This window comes from Mastigoproctus giganteus, chromosome 9 (assembly GCF_048544385.1).
Source record: "Mastigoproctus giganteus isolate SK-2022 chromosome 9, ASM4854438v1, whole genome shotgun sequence".
Classification (NCBI taxonomy): Eukaryota; Metazoa; Arthropoda; class Arachnida; order Uropygi; family Thelyphonidae; genus Mastigoproctus; species Mastigoproctus giganteus.
Genome location: NC_143583.1, coordinates 166786666 through 166807057, shown reverse-complemented (window position 1 = coordinate 166807057; position 20392 = coordinate 166786666). Strand labels below are relative to the sequence as shown.

The 20392-nt window shown below is 38.7% G+C and overlaps 1 protein-coding gene across 2 annotated transcripts in view; it reads left to right on the top strand.

Annotated features, from left to right (window-relative positions):
* LOC150080870 (flotillin-1-like) overlaps window positions 1-20392 on the top strand; it is a 321558-nt gene that overhangs the window by 172940 nt on the left and 128226 nt on the right. The gene's annotated exons all lie outside the window — the stretch shown is intronic.

Here is a 20392-nt window from a genome sequence, read left to right as displayed (position 1 = left end):
AGTGTTACGCTTTTCGCAATTAAAATAAACTCTATCACAGAACAACTTCCACCCACTGTAAACAATGCCCTCTATGTAGACGACTTTGCCATATTTTGCAATTCATGCAATATGAGGGTCATTGAAAGGCAACTGCAGAAAACCATTGACCATCTTACAGCTTGGTCTTTGGCTAATGGGTTCAGATTTTCATCACAGAAGACTGTTTGTGTGCATTTCTGTCGCAAACGTAATCTTCATCCTGACCCAGAATTAACGCTTGGGCAAAATAACATTCCAGTTGTGGCAGAATTCAAATTCCTGGGACTTATTTTCGACAAGAAGCTGACATTTTTAAAACACATTCGCCAGCTTAGGACAAGGTGTGTAAAAGGGCTTAACATCCTTCGTGCCCTTTCGTCAACCTCATGGGGCGCAGATCGTACTACCCTTCTTCGTCTCTACCGGGCACTTGTCCGTTCCAAACTCGACTATGGGTCTCAGGTTTACGGTTCTGCTAGAGATAGTGCACTTCGGTGGTTAGATCCAATCCACCATCAAGCCATCCGGACAGCCACTGGAGCATTTCGCACATCTCCTGTCCAAAGCCTTTACGTTGAAGCAAATGAACCATCTCTGTCTCTTCGACGTAAGCAGTTGTCCTTACAGTACGCTTTCAAATTGAAGTCCCTGCCCGATCATCCCACGTGGCCATCCGTTTTTGAGCCGCGCTGGGAAAACCTCTACAACTCCCGTCGGACTGCCAACAAACCTTTTGGTATTCGCATTCAAGGGCTGCTGAATGAGCTGAACTTGACGGTAGACAATGTTGCCCAATCACCAAGGCAATTCTTTCCACCCTGGCATGCTTATTCTCCACCTTGTGACTTCTCCCTTAAGATCTGGGAGAAGGCTGCTACACCGCCATCTGTCTACCAGCAACTCTTTGCATCACATAGACAGCAGTATTCTGACTTTCTGCCAGTCTATACAGACGGCTCAAAGTTAGAAAGCTATGTGGGATATGCTGTCGTGTTCCCTAACAAAACTTTATCCAATCAGATCCCACAAGAAACTAGCATTTATACTGCAGAGTTGCGTGGAATAGAAACAGCCCTATATCACATTAAAAATAGCGACTACCAAAGGTATATGATTTATTGTGATTCCTTGAGCGTGTTACAGGCTCTAGTGTCGGTGAGGTTTAATCCTCATCCGATCCTGTCCAGGATCCGGCAGATTCTTCTTCCTCTCTTGGAATTAGAATTTGATATTCGCTTTTGCTGGATCCCAAGCCACGTTGGGATCCGGGGAAATGAATTAGCTGATACGGCTGCAAAATCGGCTGTTTCCCTGGATAACCATTGCCTGTCAGTCCCCTATACAGACTACAGGCAAATAATACGTTCTAAATTACTCTCCCAATGGCAAGATTCTTGGCACGGACAGGCCACAAATAAATTACATCGTATTAAGCCTGTAATTGCGCAATGGCAGTCCAGTCTACGCAGGGACCGAAGAGAGGAAGTTGTTCTTGCTCGGCTCCGCATAGGTCATAGTCATCTAACGCATTCCTACTTGCTGAGGGCGGATGACCCACCTATGTGCGAGATCTGTAATGTTATTTTAACCGTTCGTCATATTTTAATAGAATGTCCTGTTTTTATAGAAGCCCGACGCTTGTATTTTACCACTTTTAATAATTTGACTGAGCCATTTACACTCAGTCAGATTATAGGTGACAGACAGAATATGTGTGATGTTTTTAACTTTTTACAATTTTTTAATGTTTATACAAAGATCTAAGTTTTTTATGCTTTTACTTTTATACCTTTTTAAACATAATAATTAATTGTTTGACGTGGTAGCCTTTGCTACCAAAATGTTTAACAAGATTTTAAATTTGTCTTGGCGCATTATGGCCTTAGCTGCCAATGCGCCATTAAAAATCAAATCAAATCAAATCAAATCACCTTTAACAAACCTTCTCTTCTCCATTCAGTTAAAGTAGGATATTTAAACTGCAGAATACGGCCATATATACCGAATCCAATAAGATGTTACAACTGTCAGCGATACGGACACTCTCAGGCGACATGTCGGAGTGAATCCCATCTGTCTACTCTGTGGATTGAAAGAACACAATCAAGAAAACTTTTTGAAGATGTGCAAAATGTCTATATTGGGAAAACAAATACAGACATACAAAATAGAAAATAAAGTGGAAGCAAGAAAACAGATATTTGCAACCTAACCTTTGCATTCCTATGATTCAGCTGTGAAGCAACAGCAAACTATAGCCCACTCAAACACAGGTGGTAATACCTCCAAATCAAATGATAGACTCGAGTAAAGTACTGTTAATGACAAAAACAACTTCACATGAAACATCCAGTGTTAAAGAGCAGGATATTTCTGTGCCTGGAAAGCAGAAATTAGAATTGACACCTTCAAAAACAAAACAAACAGCATTTAGTAAACATTGTAAACAGAAACAAACATAGTCGAAATGGATACTGATGAACAGGCAGAAAATGTACCAGAACTTCACACTGCAGAAGATATTGATATACCTCATCCTATTTTTCTGAAGAAAGACAGATCCAAATATAATAAACGAATTAGGGTTGAATTTGAAAGTGTCTGCAATTCTGCCCAGACACGATAGGAGGGAGTATATGATGAGAGCTCTGTCGATCAATTCGGCCCTGGAAAGACTGTGCAAGGCTAAAGGGGTAGAATTTTTTTCAGCCTGGTCTGTACTTGTTAACAGGAGAGACTGCTTCTACAGGGATGGGATACACTTAAATAGAAAAGGTGCAAGAATGTTTGCTGTTGCTACCAAGGCAGTGTTAGGTGGGTCGGAAAACTTTTAGTTGGGGGGATACAAGGACTAATAGATTAACAGTAGCCACTGGCAGAGGTGAAAGTGATTCTTGCACTGCTTCTATTGGAATGAGCAGCAGCTTGGAAAATAAGATGCAGGATATTTCAGAGACTGCTGGGAGTCATTGGGGTACCAGTAAACACATGGGTTGTGTTAGGGTGGCTAAGAAAAAGAACAGGTGCATGTATACTTGCGTGTACACCAATGCTAGGAGTTTGGTAAATAAATTTGATGAATTTGAGGTATTGCTCAAAGCATCAAAGGCAGATATTGTTGGGATATCAGAGACTTGGTGTCACACAGATATAAGTAATGCAGAACTGGAATTTGGGGAATACAACGTCTACAGAAAGGATAGACAGGATAGGAAGGGAGGAGGGGTTATGCTATTAGTTAAGAAACACATAAAATCCAAGGAAGTGAAGCCAGTCGACATCGCTGGACAGTGCATTGTCGAGTCAGTTTGGTGTGACATAAGCATTGGGAGATCAAAATTGAGAGTAGGAGTGTGCTATAGGCCTAATGACTCTGATGAGTATAATAAGAAACTGTACAGGGAAATAGTGGGCCAGTAAATCAGAGAGTCTTATAATGGGGGGATTTAAATTTCCCAGATATTGACTGGAATTTGTGGATTGGTCACTCACACACTAGCAAGGCTTTTGTGGATGATTTCGATGATTGTTTTCTAAATCAGCATGTTCGGGAAGCAAATAGAGGGAGCAATACTCTTGATTTGATTATCAGTAGTGATTCTTTGTGCATTAAGAATCTGCAGATACAGGAACCACTAGGTGGCAGTGATCACAGTGTGTTGAAGTGGGATTTACTCAAAGAGGTAATTACCATCAGGGGTAAAGGGAAGGGTTATTGCTTTCGTAAAGACGACTATGATGGGCTGAGACAGTATTTAAATTCTATACAGTGGGACCAACTGATGATGTTACCAACAGCAAACTCAAAATGGGAAGCATTCAAAGAACTTATCTTGGAAGCTACTAGGCTTTACATACCAACTAAGAAATATTGTTCAAAGTTTAGGCCTAAATGGATGTCAGATGAACTAATGAGACATATGGCAGAGAAGAAAAATGCATGGGATACATATAAATTAACATGTGACGAAGAAGCCTATGATAGATATAAGTTGATCTGTAACCAAGTTACAAAGGAGGTTAGGCAGGCGAAGGCAGATTACGAGAAATCCTTGGCAAGGGATGCAAATAAAAACAGCAAAGAGTTCTTTACTTATGTAAACTCTAGAAGGAAGGGGATGAATCAGATTGGTCCACTTGATATCGATGTGTCAACTGTTGATGATCCTGCTCAGGTAGCTAACAAACTAAATGAATATTTTGCATCGACATTCACACGTGAGGAGTTATTCAGGAAGGGGAATGCCATAGATGAAGTAAACACTGGCAGTGAGCTAGATGATCTTGTAATAATTGAGAGTAAAGTGAAGGAGAAATTGTTGAAGATAAATGCAAGAAAGGCACCTGGGGTGGATGGGATCTATCCAGTTATATTAAAGGAGGCAACAAAGGAAGAAAGCAATCCGTTAGCCATAATTATGAGAGCTTCCTTGGACTCAGAGGAGGTACCCACAGACTGGTGAAGTGCAGATGTAACCCCAATTCACAAAGGTTGATCAAAGGCTGACACAAGTAATTATAGACCTGTGAGTTTAACTTCTGTTCCAGGAAAATTAATGGAAGCACTGCAGGGTCATCTTGACAAGAATTCAGTTATAGCTCAGACTCAGCATGGTTTTGTTAAGGGAAGGTCTTGCCTGACCAATTTAATTGGATACTATGATGTAGTCACAAAAGAATTGGATGCAGGGAATAACTTTGATATTATATATTTGGACCTTAGAAAGGCTTTTGGTACTGTTGCACATGGAAGACTGCTGCACAAATTGGAGCAGTCTGGCATTGGTAGCAAATTGTTGCTGTGGATAAAGGGATGGTTGAGTGGCAGAAGACAGAGTGTGGTAATTAATGGACACTGCTCATTGTGGACTAATGTTATTAGTGGAGTCCCTCAGGGTTCAGTGTTGGGTCCATTGTTGTTTTCTGTATTTATAAATAATATTGATGATGGTATATCAAGCTTAATGTACAAGTTTGTAGACGATACAAAGGTTGGCAGGGTTGTTAAGGACGTTACTGACGCTATGCTGCTGCAACAGGATGTGGAAAGGTTTACCAGATGGGCAGAGAGGTGGCAAATGAAGTTTAACATTGACAAATGTGAAGTACTACATATGAGAAACAGCAACCCCAGAGCAATGTATCAACTCTGTGGTACTACACTGACAATGGTAGAGAATGAAAAGGACCTGGGGGTAATTGTGCAGGCAGATATGAAGTTCTCCGAGCAGTGCAGACGGGCTGCAAGAGTAGCTCATGGTGTCTTATCAATGATATACAGGAATTTTTCTAGCAGGGATAGGGAGGTGATTATTCCCTTGTATAAGGCAATGGTCAGGCCACACCTTGAGTACTATATACAGGTCTGGAGGCCTCATTTCAAGAAGGATGTAGAGCTGTTGGAACGAGTACAGAGAAGGGCAACAAGGTTAGTGAACGGATCGAAGGGTTGCTCTTACGAAGAAAGGCTTAAGTTTTGCGAATAACAGTGTCTAGAGACTAGGCACCGGCAAGGTGATCTGATAGAGGTGTACAAATCCTTGAATAGTTTGAGCATGCTCAATGCTAATGGGATACTGCCTCTCGCTCAGAATAATCACCTGAGAGGGCATAAATTCAAATTGAGGAAAGACAGATGTAGGATAGATGTCTGGAAATTTGCATTTAGCCAGCGGGTAGTTGGTTGGTGGAACAGACTTCCATCCCTTGTTGTGGAAGTTGATAGTCTAAATAAATTTAAGGCTCAGCTGGACAGGTATTTCGAACGAACTGTGGGGTGAAGTGGAAGTTTTTTTTTTTTTGGTTGATGCTGCTTAAGCTTGCTTTTTTGCATCATATGCCTCTACTAATGCTAACGCCAATGAAAAAACACAAAAGCTCAGCCAGATTCAAAAAAAGTCTTGTGACCTAAATAATGCAGCATATTATTATACAATGAACTGTCATGGTTTACATGGAAAATTGGATGAAATAAAAGATATTATTCATTCAGGAGACCCATCTAACACCTCAATCTTCACCCACCTTTCAGAACTATGTGCTATTCTGGAGAGAGAGAGAAATGATAATACAACTGTCAAAGGAGGGGTGGCAATTCTGATGAATACAAATATACTTGCTAAGCAAATAAGATTAAAAACCAACTTTAGAAGCAGTAGCAGTGAGAATAACCATCAGAATTTCTATCACAATCTCATTCCTTTATCTTACACCAAATCTTCCTCTCTGTAGATCGGAATTAAATGATCTTTCTATGCAGCTTCAACCTTCCTATTGCCTTATGGGAGATATGAATGCCCATCATCTGTGGGGACTTTCTCACATGGACAGTAGAGGTAACTTGATCGAAACTTTCCTAGATAATCAATAACTGAATTTGCTGAATACTGGATCTCACACTTATATCAGTTTGGCTATAGTATGACTTCTGCAATAGACATAAGTGTATTCTCCATAAATTTATCCCAATATAAAATGATTTATGTTAAATGATCTTACCACAGTGATCATTTTCCAGTAGTATGTTCCTTACAGACACAATTGACTCTTACAAAAGAAACCAGAGCAGTTTGGAATTTTAAAACTAATTAGAGTAAATATATGAAATTAATAGAAACCCTGCCAATAGATGATGCTGTCATATATATCAACGATCAACTGTCAGGATCTTGATTGAGCTACAGTACCTCAAATAAGTAAGGCAAGGCAGGCATGGTACAACTCTTGGTGGAATGCAGAATGTGCAATGGCAACGTGCATGAAATGAATTCAGGAAATATCCAAGCACAGTCATTTTTATTACATATAAAAAAGCCAAAGCTGAAGTGAGGAGAATTCAGAGAAAGGTAACAAAAAATTCCTGGATCATGTTTGCTTCCACACTTACTAGGAACTAGAGTTCTGGTTTGGTGTTGAAAAAAAATTTGGATTTTGAGTGGAAGAAACCCCCCCCCCCCAGGTGCTCACATCTGGTGAGTATGAGCTTGGCACATCCAGGGTTCTGAGCTGGATATCATCATTCTTCTCTTTCTTGGTGATTCCCTTCTATTTCTAACTCTCTCTCTCTCTGTTTGTTTGTTTGTTTGTTATTTGGTTTTTAGGAGCATTAGCTACTAAGGCCATATTGCTCCGGGATATGCGGTGGTCATTCCCTGACCTTTCCGCATCCTCCGTATTTGGTGGTGACGGGCTCGAACCCCGGTCTAATCAAGAAGTGTGTGCTACGCACTGCTGCTCCTTCCCACCTGGCTACGGAGGCGCCTCTCTCTCTCTCTCTCTCTCTCTCTCTCTCTCTCTCTCTCTCTCTCTCTCTCTCTCTCTCTCTCTCTCTCTCTCTCTCTCTCTCTCTCTCTCTCTCTCTCTCTCTCTCTCTCTCTCTCTCTCTCTCTCAGGCGTAATTCAGAATATATATATATATATATATTTTTAATGGTGCAGCAAATGCCTCGGGGTTTACTTGCAACATATGGTTAATTTTAATAATAATAATAATATCCAAGCATATAATCTCCAATCTTCCATTGGAAAGGGCAGGATGTTTCTACAATAGATGAGATATCAGAAATTCTGGCTGAATCTTTTGCTTTTACATCAGCAGTTACAACCTACAGCACTGATTTTCAAAAATATAAAGAACAAGCTGAATGGAGTAAGTTGAATTTCTCTACCAAGACATCTCATTCCTATGATCTATCATTCATAAACGAGGAATTGCTTACAACCATTACAAATTTGCCCAATAGTGCACCGGGTCCTGATGGCATTTGTTATACTATGATTCATCACCTAAACTCTGATTGTCTGGATATCCTGCTAGCTCTATATAATAGAATTTTTCTGAACAACTTGTATCCACTCATATGGTGGTATGCAATTGTCCTTGCATTTCCCAAACTCAGAAAAGATCCTTCCTGTACACATAATTATTGCCCTATTTCACTGACCAGCTACTTATGGAAAATCCTTGAACGAATGGTGCACAACAGACCTACATGGTTGCTGGAAAAAGAGAATGTTTTATCACCCCACCAATTTGGATTTAGAAAAAGAAGATTGCCGCTTGATCTACATGTCAAAGATGAAACAAATATTAGAAACTCATTTATAAGAGAACAGCATACAGTGATGGTAAATCTAGATCTTGAAAAAGCTTTTGACACAACATGGAGATTCAGAATCCTTCGAGATCTATTTCAGTTAGGATATAGAATACAATTTCCCCAATTTATAGAAAAATTCCTTACTAACAGAACATTTCAGGTTTGATATAAAGGCTGTTTATCTACAATATATATACAACAGGAAGGAAGTCTCCCAGGACTCAGTGTTAAGTGCAACCCTGTTTACCTTACGGGTGAACAATATCACCAAGGTTATACCATCTTCACTGGAAATATATATGTATGCAGATGATCTTTCCATTTCATTTCAATCACAAAGCATGAACACGATTAAGTGACAGCTCCAATTATCCATACACAAAATAGAAGCATGGACAAAAATAACGAATATAGAATATCTGAGAAAAAATCAGCTGTTATGCACTTCTGTAAAATCCGTGGTCTTCATCCTGAACCGGTTTTATACTTAAATAATTTTTCTCTATCTGTTGTTCAAAATTTCTCCTTCTTAAGCTTAACGTTAGATAGAAAACTAAACTTTCATGAACATATATCAAGACTTTGAACGAGCTGCTTTTCAAAACTTAACATCTTGCACACAGTATCTTCAATGGCCTGGGGAGCTAACAGGTACAAATTACTTCAATTATATAAAACTTTGATTAGATCTCGTTTGGATTATGGATCTCCTGTATATTGATGATGAATCTCCTATTGTTTGGCATTACAACAATGCAAAACGGGATGACCTGCAAGACTTCTTTTCTTCTTTTCCTTGGTCGGATTACTGTTTCAAAACTTCTGATGTCAACGTTTGTTCAGATCGTGTCAGTGAAATTATTCTTGCAGGAATGGAATCCTTTATCCCACACTCCACTTTAAAATCTCGTCCTTTATCTAAACCTTGATTTTCCAATAAATGTGCTAAGGCTGTTCAAGAGAAGAATGTTGCATATTGTAATTGGCTTGTTTCTAATTCTTCAGTTTCATTTTCTGCCTACACCAAAGCTCGCAACAATTGTAAAGCAGTTATTAATCAGTCCAAACTAGAGTTTGAACAGGCTAAGAGTCGAAAACTTGCTTCTTGCCCTAATGGTAGCCGAGCATTCTGGTCTCTTGCCAAAGCTATTGGCCGCAACTTTTGCCCATCTCTGCTCCCACCTCTGTCCAAACCAGATGGTTCTATTGTCACTTCAGCCAAGGATAAAGCTGACCTGCTAGCATCCCATTTTTCTTCCAGCTCATGTATTGATGATCTTGGTAAAATACCTCCCACCATTCCCAACACGCTCCATTCAATGCCTCCTGTGGTCTTCCGTCAAAAGGATGTCAGAAGGATTTTGATGAATCTTGATGCTAAGAAAGCTCCAGGTCCTGATGGTATTTCTTCACTTGTTCTCAAAACCTGTGCTCCTGAACTTACTCCTATTCTTTGCCGCCTTTTTTCACTCTCTTATTCCAAAGGTGTTTTTCCTTCTGCTTGGAAATTTGCTCATATCCAGCCAGTTCCTAAAAAGGGTGACAAATCCTTCTCATACAATTATCGTCCCATTGCAATTACCTCTACTCTTTCTAAAGTAATGGAGAAATCAATTAACCGCCAACTCTTAAACTACCTAGAAACCTTCCGTCTGATCATGTCATGATATGGATTCTGTCAGTGTCGATCCACTGGTGATATTCTGGCTTATGTTACCCATTTATGGACTAATTCAATGGAAAGGTTCGGTGAAACACAAGTAGTTGCTCTTGACATCTCAAAGGCTTTTGATCGTGTTTGGCATAAAGGTCTTCTAAACAAGCTTCCATCTTATGGTTTGTCAACTGTTTTTAGTAATTGGTTATCCAGTTTTCTCTCTGATCACTCACTGAGGGTGATGGTAGATGGCTCTCTGTCTTCTAACTTCTCCACTAATGCCGGTGTCCCCCAAGGTTCAGTTCTTTCCCCCACTCTTTTCCTCTTGTATATTAATGACCTTCTTCCATTGACTCGAAATCCTATCCATAGTTTTGCTGATGATAGCACATTGCATTCCACTTTCCATTTTGAGAAACCTTGTCCTCAATCAGGTTCAACCTCTCGAAAATCTGCTTCCAATTCCTTAAATGCCGGTCTTCAGGTAATTCTCCAGTGGGGCAAAGACAACTTAGTTGATTTTAACCCTTCTAAAACTGAGTCTTGTCTTATATCTCGCAAAAAGGATTCTTCTGCTCCTTTGCTTATCTTTAGTGACACTACGATTTCTAGGCAAAATGATATATTTCTTTTGGGGATTACCCTGACTTCTAATCTCTCTTGGCACAAGCACATTACAAATATTGCTTCCTCTGCATCTAAAAAACTTGGTTTTCTCTTTCGCTCTTGGCATTACTTTTCATCCAAACAGCTGCTCACTCTGTATAAATTGCAAATCTGCCCTACCATGGAATATTGTTCCCACATCTGGGGTGGTGCCCCCAAAAAACCTCTCTTAGGCTTCTAGATTCCATTCAGAAGTGGGCAGTTAGGTTAATTAATGATTCATCTTTAACAGAGTCTCTCCACTCGTTTTCTCATAGACATACTGTTTCTGCTGCATGCCTCTTCTACAAATACTTCCATGGGCACTGTTCTTCTGAATTGGCTTCTATAATTCCCACTCTCTCTTTCAAAACAGTCCGAACATGTGCCGCCACCGGCCAACATCCATTTACTGTCCAACTTCAAACCCACAGAATCAACTTTTCATCTTCCTCATTTATTCATTCAACTGCCATTTTCTGGAACAACCTTCCTTCATACGTATTTCCTGAATATTACAATCTACAGAAGTTCAAGTCCAATGTCAACAAATATCTTCTTTTATCTTCTCATCCTCCAACCCAAGCACTGAAGCATATATTTTTTTTTTTATGTGGACCCCAAACACGAGAGGTATTAAAACCTTTCGTGTTTGGGGTCCACATAAAAAAAAAAAAAAAATATGCTTCAGCAAGAAGGAGCATGTTACATCGCCTAGATACCATTCACCATAATGCTCTCCACGTAGTTCTAGGAGTCTTTAGAACTTCTCCAATTTACAGCTTGTATGCAGATGCATCGGAACCCCCACTGCACCTGCGATGAGATTACCTACTGTGCATGTATGCAGCAAAATTGTACAGTCAACCATCGCATCCAAATTGGTGCATTATTCATGATCCACTGTGGACGAGTAATTATGATTGCTAACCAAATGAAAATAAACCAATAGGACTGCATCTCAGACACTGCAGCTCGAGTTTGGGAAATACATTTCCAGCACATTTCTGCAGTAGATATAATCACAAAGCATGAACATAAACTCAGAAACTCCTTGGATGTCGACTATGCCATATCATATCTTACAAACTGGAAGGAAAAAGAGATATCTCCAATCATTATATAGAAGCTCCACACACTGCACAGGTTTGAAAATAAAAACAGTCATCAGATTTACATGGATGGATCAAAATCAAACAGCTCAGTAGGTGCTGCAGTAATTTTACTGAATACACTATCTGTCTTGTTGCCTCATGTTTGCAGTATTTTCACCGCAGAATTGTATTTCACCGCAGAATAAGTGCTATTAAACTAGCACTGGATGATATTACTGAGCACCAGCTTCTACCTGCTCTAATATATACCGACTCCCTTAGTGCAATAGCATCTCTACAGAATAGCAAATATTCCTCAAACTCCAAATAAGGAGTTCGAGGAATGTTCATAAGTTTGGAAATGAAATACATTAAAAATCAGTAACCTAATAGGGTTACCAAGTAAAAATGTTTAAACATGTATAAAAGCAGTAAAGAAGTCTAAAAACAAGTAAATCAAACGTGTATATGCTTACTACACACTAATTTACACACACAGTTTATAAGTTTGAAAAACTGAAAAATTTCAGACGTATTGTCTTTGTCAGCTGAAGTATCACTGAGTGTATAAGGCTTGGTCAGATGATTAAAAGAATTAAAACATAGATGCTTAATAGTAGATCTTGTCTGGACATGCAGAAATTGGTTTTGCTTTAAGCAGTGCTCTATCTAGTTTGTTTGTAGTGAGAGACTGGTTATATAACGTTTTCTGAGTAGTGTGAAAATTTATTTATTTTCAGTTTGCTGCTTATGAACCAAGAAGAATGAGGAATATGAGCTGTGGCAAATAGCTTTCTGAAAGTGCAATCCAGAATATTTGCAATCTGTTCTGGCTGTGTGTGATATCTTCTCCTTCCACTCTACATTAAGTCTCAAAGTGTTGAAGCGATTTTCCTGATTTTCTTCCTTATGATACAAATCATAGCTTAAGTTGCCTATGCAGTATTAAAAACAAAATCAAATCGAACATTATACTGACTACAGCAAATAATACATAACAAGATATACTCCCAATTTGCCAAGGTTCTTGGAATGGATAGACTATAGATAAAGCCTGTAATAAAAGTTTTGCAGTTTAATCTTCCCAAATATAAAAAAATGTATATTTAAAATTTTTTTATATTTTATACTTTTTATGGGAAATGTGCATGTCATGTCATGTCGTCATTGTATGGTGCCTTAGTCACGTTTGCTCCAGTAAAAGCAAAAGAGCAACCACCAATGAACAATGCTATTGTGATATTTTAAAACAACATCTGCAACATTGATAACCTGTATTACCTGTTTAAACATTCTAGATCCCCTTGATTCATAAGTTGGATCAAGAATGTTACATTCATTGGTAAAAAAAATATGACCTAAATATTCCCTTCTTAGAGTTCCTATAAATTAAGATGTGAAGGAATGTTAACCAGAAAGATAGCCTTTTCAGGTAAGTTTTTTTTTTTTTTTTTTTTTTTTTTTTTTATTAAATAGCCAAGACTAAAAGCAAGTAAAACTTGAATTTCAGACAAACACAACTCCCAAGTTTTGGTGCATTAGTGAATAGTCTTTATTCTCACAGCAGAACAAACTTTGTTTTCTTCTTCTGTGTTCATTCTCTTTGCAGAGGTTGATTGTCATCTTCGCAATGGATGAATGTAAGGTAGAAGCCCTAAACAAAGCCTTGTTACTCTGATCATACCACTCTCTGAGGTTTACCTACCAAGATTTCCTTCTTATCCCTTGACTTCTTTTTCCATTGATCTTGCCCTGGATTATCAATTGCAACATCTTATATTTCTCATTCTTCATTATATGTCCTAAATATTTTAGTTTTGTTTCCATAATGATCTTAGTTATTTCTGTCTTTTTCTTTATCTATATCATGATCTCATCATTCTTTATCTTATCAGTCCATGACACTCTTAACATATGTCTGTAACACCACATCTCAAAATCATTTAACTTATTCTGGATCTTCTTTGTCCGTGCCCAAGCCTCAGCTCATGGAGAACAGAAAAAACAAACATCTCAATAGTCTTGTTCTTAAAGGAAGCGTAATATCACTGTGGCATAGAAGATTCTTCATTTTAAGGAAGGCTGCATGTGCTGCTTGTTCAATTCTTGAGTGTACTTCAATTGAACGGTCCCACTGCTCACTCACCATACATCCAAGATAGCGATAACTTTTATCCGTTTTGATTTCTTCATTATTGATTGTAATTTTTCTTTGCACTTATTTCTTACTGGTGACCATAAGTTTTGTTTTCTTGAATTTTAACTCCAGAACAAAATTTTCACTTATTCTATTAACTCTATCCATTAATGCTTGTAAATCCTTCTCAGAGCTGGCCAGCAATATAGTATCATCTGCGTATCTGATCATATTTATTGTATTGCGATTAATTTTTATCCCTTCTATACATCCCTCTGAAGCTTCTTTAAAAATTTCTTCAACATACACATTAAACAATATATGTGATGAGAATACAACTTTGACAAACTCCTGTTAATTTTTATCTCTTCCAATTTTTTTCCTTCTATGTATACCTTTGCTGATTGTTCCTAATACAAATTTACCATTACTTTGATGTCTTTGCCATCAATTCCAATCTTCTCTAAGATTTAGAATAGTTTGTCATGTCTTACCTTATCGAAGGCTTTCTCATAATCCAAGAAGCAGATGAATACCTCTTGGTTCACATCTCGACATCTTTCTACTAGAATCCGAACTGCAAACAGGGCTTCCTTGGTACCTAGTCCTTGTCAGAAGCTAAACTTGAGAATTACTAAAGTGTTTCCTCACATCTTTTATAAATTAGGTTGTGTATAATCCTTAGAAGTATCTTCAATGCATGGCTCATCAAACTGGTTATTCTAAATTGAGAACAACTATTTGCATTTGCACATTTCTGTATAGATATGAACGACTATCTCAACCATTCTGGGATTTCTCCAGTGTCCTAAACCTTTTTTGAGCAGACCAACCAATACCTCCACCTTTATTATCTTAATAGTTCTGTTGGAATTTCATCATTATCACTTGCCTTTTTGGGTTTAGCATATTTAACAGCTAAGATCACTTCTTCCTGTATGATACTCGGTCCTTCCACGTTTTCTGATCTGTCAAACTTTTCATTTCTTTTGTCATCAAATAGTTCTCTGATATATTCTTGCTTGCACTCAAGTCTTTCTTCAATTGAAACTGCAATCTTTCCATTCCCCTTTTCTAGTATTCTCCTACCAGTTTTGTAGTGCTGTCCCAATGCCTCTGTAAAGACTTTATGCTTGTTGAATTGGTCATGAAAGAATTCCAGTTTCTCAATTTCTTCTCATTTGGGCCTCTTCCAGTTTTATTTTCTTCCTAATTTTTGTTCTAATTTTTTTGTATTCTGTTGCGTTGTTTTTATTCTGCTTTCGAAATCTTTTCCATCAGTTCTAGTATATCATTCATTATTCACTTCTGTTTTGCTTTTAGAGGTTGACCTTTCAGATGATTATCTGCCACTTTAAGCTCAGCATCTTTAATTGATCTCTGTCTTCTGGGAGGCTATAATTCAGTTCCTTTGCTAACAAATCCCCAATCTTCTTTTTAATATCTTTGTTTTCCAATTTTTGTAGGTCAGTCCATACTGTTTATCCTCCTTTTTTATGCATTTCAGTTCACCAATTAATGGGTTATGGTCAGTACCTATGTCAGTGTCTGGATTTTGTTCTTAAATGCTTCACACCATTTTTGAAATTATGGTTGATCAAAACATAATCAATATGACTCCTCACAATACTGTTTTCTCCATCACCTGGAGATTTCCATGTATAAAGTCTGCGTGGTGGCAACTCGAAGAAGGTATTCATTACAGCCAATTCAAATCATTTTTAGTGGAGTCCCTCAGGGTTCAGTGTCCATTGTTGTTTTCTGTATTTATAAATGATATTGATTATTATTATTATTATTATTATTATTATCAGCTATATGGTGCAAGGAAGCCGGAGGCTTATGCTGCACCAGCCAAAAAAAAAAAAAAAAAAAATCACGAGTTACGCTAAGAGAGAGAGAGTCAAAAGGGAATCGCCAAGAAAGAGAAGAATGATAATATCCAGCTCAGAACCCTGGGTGTGCCAAGCCCATACTCACCAGATGTGAGCCCCTGAGGTTAATGATGGTATTTAAAAGCTCAATCCAAGTTTGCAGACGATACAAAGGTTCGGAGGGTTGTTAAGGACACTAATGACAGTACGCTGCTGCAACAGGATCTAGAAAAGTTGAGCAGATGGGCTGAGAGGTGGCAAATGAAGTTTAACATTGACAAATGAAAAGTACACTTAAATAAAGTACACTTAAATATTAAAGTACACTTAAATATTTGCTAATGCTATCGAGGCAGTGTTAAGTGGGTCGGAAAACTGCCAGCTTGGGGGGGGGGATACAAGGACTAATAGATTAACAGTAGCCACTGGCAGAGGTGAAAGTGATTCTTGCACTGCTTCTATTGGAATGAGCAGAAGCCTGGAAAACAAGATGCAGGATATTTCAGAGACTGCTGGGAGTCATTGTGGTACAAGTAAACACATAGGTTGTATTAGGATAGCTAAGAATAGTAACAGGTGCATGTATACCTGCGTGTACACCAATGCTAGGAGTTTGGTAAATAAATTTGATGAATTTGAGGTATTGCTCCAAGCATAAAAGGCGGATATTGTTGGGATATCAGAGACGTGGTGTCACACAGATATAAGGAATGCAGAACTGGAATTTGGGGAGTACAACGTCTACAAAAAGGATAGGAGGGGAGGAGGGGGGGGTTATACTATTAGTTAAGAAACACATGAAATACAAGGAAGCGAAGCCAGTCGACATCGCTGGACAGTGCAGTGTGGAGTTTATTTTTGTGTGACATAAGCATTGGGAGATCAAAATTGAGAATAGGAGTGTGCTATAGGTAGCCGAGTGGTCAGGAGCACGAGTACAGTAGCACATGCTCTTTGAGTAGACCGGGGTTCAATCCCCTGACTGCTGAATACGGTCGATCTGCCAACCCACACTGGACCAGCGTGGCAGATTATAGTCCATTTCCCTCAGTATGAATTGTTGAGGAGGCTTCCATCCTGCAGTGGGTTGATAATGGCTGCACTTTACTTTTTCTTTTTTTTTTTTTTTTTTTTTAATGACTCTGATGAGTATAATAAGAAACTGTACAGGGAAATAGAGTGGGCCAGTAAATCAGAGAGTCTTATAATGGGGGATTTTAATTTCCCAGATATTGACTGGAATTTGTGGGTTTGTCACTCATACACTAGCAAGGCTTTTGTGGATTTACTGGATGATTGTTTTCTACACCAGCATGTTCGAGAGGCAACTAGAGGGGGTAATACTCTTGATTTGATTCTTCATGCATTAAGAATCTGCAGATAAAGGAACCACTAGGTGGCAGTGATCACAGTGTGCTGAAGTGGGATTTACTCAAAGAGGTAACTACCATCAGGGGTAAAGGGAAGGGTTATTGCTTTCGTAAAGGCGACTACGATGGTCTGAGACAGTATTTAAATTCTATACAGTGGGACCAACTGATGATATTACCAAAAGCAAATTCAAAATGGGAAGCATTCAAAGAACTTATCTTGGAAGCTACTAGGCTTTACATACCAACTAAGAAATATTGTTCAAGGTTTAGGCCTAAATGGATGTCAGATGAACTAATGAGACATATGGCAGAGAAGAGAAATGCATGGGATACATATAAATTAACACGTGACATAGAAACCTATGATAGATATAAGTTGATCTGTAACCAAGTTACAAAGGAGGTTAGGCAGGCGAAGGCAGATTACGAGAAATCTTTGGCAAGGGATGCAAATAAAAACAGCAAAGAGTTCTTTACTTATGTAAACTCAAGAAGGAAGGGGATGAATCAGATTGGTATATTTGATATCGATGGTTCAACTGTTGATGATCCTGCTCATGTAGGTAACAAACTCAATGAATATTTTGCATCGACATTCACACATGAGGAGTTATTCAGCGAGGGGAAGGCCAGAGGTATATTCAACTCTATCAGTGAGCTAGATAATCTTGCAATAACTGAGAGTAAAGTGGAGGAGTAATTGTTGAAGATAAACACAAGAAAGGCACCTGGGGTGGATGGGATCTATCCAGTTATATTAAAGGAGGCAGCAAAGGAAGTAAGCAAACTCTTAGCCATAATTATGAGAGCTTCCTTGGACTCAGGGGTGGTACCCATAGACTGGAGATGTGTAAATGTGACCCCAATTCACAAAGGAGGATCAAAGGCTGACACAAGTAATTATAGACCTGTTAGTTTAACTTCTGATCCAGGAAAATTAATGGAGGCACTGGTTAAAGAAACACTGCAGGATCATCTAGACAAGACTTCGGTTATAGCTCGGACACAGCATGGTTTTGTTGAGGGAAAGTCTTGTCTGACCAATTTGATTGGATACTATGATGCAGTCACAAAAGAACTGGATGCAGGGAATAACTTTGATGTTATATATTTGGATCTTAGAAAGGCTTTTGATACTGTTATATATGGAAGACTGCTGCACAAATTGGAGCAGTGGGGCATTGGAGGCAAATTGTTGCTATGAATAAAGGGGTGGTTGAGGGGGAGAAGACAGAGAGTGGTAATCAATGGACACTGCTCATCGTGGAGTAATGTTATTAGTGGAGTCTCTTAGGGTTCAGTGTTGGGTCCATTATTGTTTTCTGTATTTATAAATAATATTGATGATGGTATATCAAGCTTAATGTGCAAGTTTGCAGACAATACAAAGGTTGGCAGGATTGTTAAGGACACTGCTGATGCTATGCTGCTTCAACAGGATCTGGAAAGATTGAGCAGATGGGCTGAGATGTGGCAAATGAAGTTTAACATTGACAAATGTAAAGTGCTACATATGGGAAACAGCAACCCCAGAGCAACATATCAACTTTGTGGTACTACACTGACAGTGGTAGAGAATGAAAAGGACCTGGGGGTAATTGTGCAGGTAGATATGAAGTTCTCTGAGCAGTGCAGATGGTCTGCAAGAGTAGCTTATGGTGTCTTGTCAATGATATACAGGAATTTTTCTAGCAGGGATAAGGAGGTGATTATCACCTTGTATAAGGCAACGGTCAGGCCACACCCTGAGTACTGTATACTGGTCTGGAGACCTCATTTCAAGAAGGATATAGAGCTGTTGGAACGAGTACAGAGAAGGGCAACAAGATTGGTGAATGGAACAAAGGATTGCTCTTACGAAGAAAGGCTTAAGTTTTGCAAATTACAGTGTCTGGAGACTAGGCACTGGCGAGGTGATCTGATAGAGGTGTATAAAGCCTTGAATGGTTTGAGCATGCTCAATGCTGATGGGATTCTTCCTCTTGCTCAGAATAATCACCTGAGAGGGCATAAATTCAAATTGAGGAAAGATAGATGTAGGATAGATGTGTGGAAGTTTGCTTTTAGCCAGCGGGTAGTTGGTTGGTGGAACAGCCTTCCATCCTTTGTTGTGGAAATTGATAGCCTAAATGAATTTAAGGCTCAGCTGGACAGGTATTTCGAACGAGCGGAGGGGTGAAGTGGAAGTTTTTTTATTTTTTTTATTTTCGCTGATGCTGCATAAGCTTGCTTTCTTGCATCATATGCCTCTACTAATGCTAATAGTCAGGATGACCATACTTGTATCGCCCTTGGGTGCCAAGCGTATTTTGAGGCCAAGCGATATTTCTACGATGTATAGAGTGTCCTTCAAAAGCAACTAAAGTTATTTATAAAGTCCTACATTTCTCTTAGCAGTCTTAATTTTAAAACCATTCTACACTTGAAAATTCACAAGTTAGAACACAGAAAGAAAACTTACCTTTCTTTATTTATCCATATATCTCTAGTTCCAGTAACCAACTAATACCGAAACTGCTTGGCCTTCTAGCAGCACTGCTCCTGCCTCCCCATGGCAGGGTCAGAAACCTTGGCAGAAAAGTCTTCTTGCCAAGGCCTAAAAGAAGCAAACATGGCAAATACTGGCCATGTAGACATGGAAAATAACCCAAAGAGACAGAAGACTGATTGGATGGAGCAACACTGCCCATTATTCTTAATTTTCCACTTTCTTAGTAGTCAGTGTATGAGTAAATTGTCTCCCTTTGTCATACAGAAACATCTGGAGGGTATAGCAGGATCTCCCAAGATGGTGAAGAGACTGCAATGAGGAGACCTGTTAATAGAAACCATGAATCACAGACATTCCGAAAAGCTTTTGCAACTAACAAGCTTTGCTGGTATTCCAATAAAAATATTTCCTCATGCAACCCTAAATTCATCTAAGGATGTTATATCTAGTTGGGATCTATTAAATGTCACAGAGGAAGAAATAACCCAAGAGCTTCAGGGAAAAAATGTAATTGAAGCAAAACGAATAATGATTAAAAAAGATAATCAACTTACACCTATCAGAAATATTATTCTCACTTTCAATACACCCAACTTACCCTCCTCTGTAAAAGCAGGTTATTTACTATGCTGCATTCGCTCCTACATTCCCAACTCTTTAAAATGTTATAAATGTCAAAACTATGACCACTTTCAAACTGTATGCAGAAAATATCCTGTCTGCTCCAACTGTGGGTCCTCATACCACAAACTAAGTGACTGTTTGCCTACAAAAATGACATGCCCAAACTGCAAAGGTGACCATCCTGCATATTCCAAGACATGTGAAAAATGGAAAAGTGAGAAGAATAAAGTAAAATACAAGGTTTGAGAACAATGTCAGTTACTAAGAAGCGAGAAAACTAGTTGCTCCTACTATAAACAAAAATATTACCCATGCCAATACCATAAAAAAGTATCAAACAATCTCCACTTAAACTGATGTCACAGTTCCCCATTTCT